The sequence below is a fragment of the Glossina fuscipes genome, unplaced genomic scaffold (genome assembly GCF_014805625.2).
Source record: "Glossina fuscipes isolate IAEA_lab_2018 unplaced genomic scaffold, Yale_Gfus_2 303, whole genome shotgun sequence".
Lineage (NCBI taxonomy): Eukaryota > Metazoa > Arthropoda > Insecta > Diptera > Glossinidae > Glossina > Glossina fuscipes.
In genome coordinates, this window is record NW_023998646.1 from 76,040 (window position 1) to 76,776 (window position 737).

A 737-nucleotide genomic window follows, 5' to 3' on the forward strand; every position below is an offset into this window, starting at 1 on the left:
AATCGTATGATTTTGCGGTACCTTTGCTTGCTTTTGCAAGTACAGGCAAAATCGTATGATTTTGCGGTACCTTTGCTTGCTTTTGCAGGTACAGGCGGAATCGTATGATTTTGCGGTACTCCTTTTTTTTTTCCTTTTGCTCTTGCAAGCATAGGCAAAATCGTATGATTTTGCGGGATCTATGCTTGCTCTTGTGAGAGTAGCGGCAAGCCGTTATAGAGAGAGCAACAGGAAGAAGAAGAGGGAAATGAAGTAAAAAGGAGAAGTCTGTCTGCGTTTCAAAAATTGAAGTCAGAGGGGATAGTTCTGAGTTGAAGTCAGTCGGAGTCAGGCTCTCGCTGAGTGCGGTTCTTGTTATTTACAGCAGTTCTGTTAACATTTTACATAGTGCTTACCTTTTACTTGTTGTGTGTTTAAGTAAAAAGGGTGATATCAAAGAGTATGTGTGGTTGGTTTTCCCTACTTTGCCTTCATTAAGCAAATAATGCAATTGTAATTAAATAGACAAAAAAAAAAGGGGGAAACGTTGGAGAAGTACAATTTGATGTGATGGAGATTCGCGTTTTTTTTTCGATTCCAATATGAAGAAAAGGAAACTTCCCATTGTGTGCTATTGCACCTACGTACATATGAAGATTTATTCAAGGAAAGAACTTTACTAACAAAAGTCAAATTCTAGACATAAGTTTGTGTTGCATACCTCAAACCCATGCATATGAATAATTATCAAAAAAGAT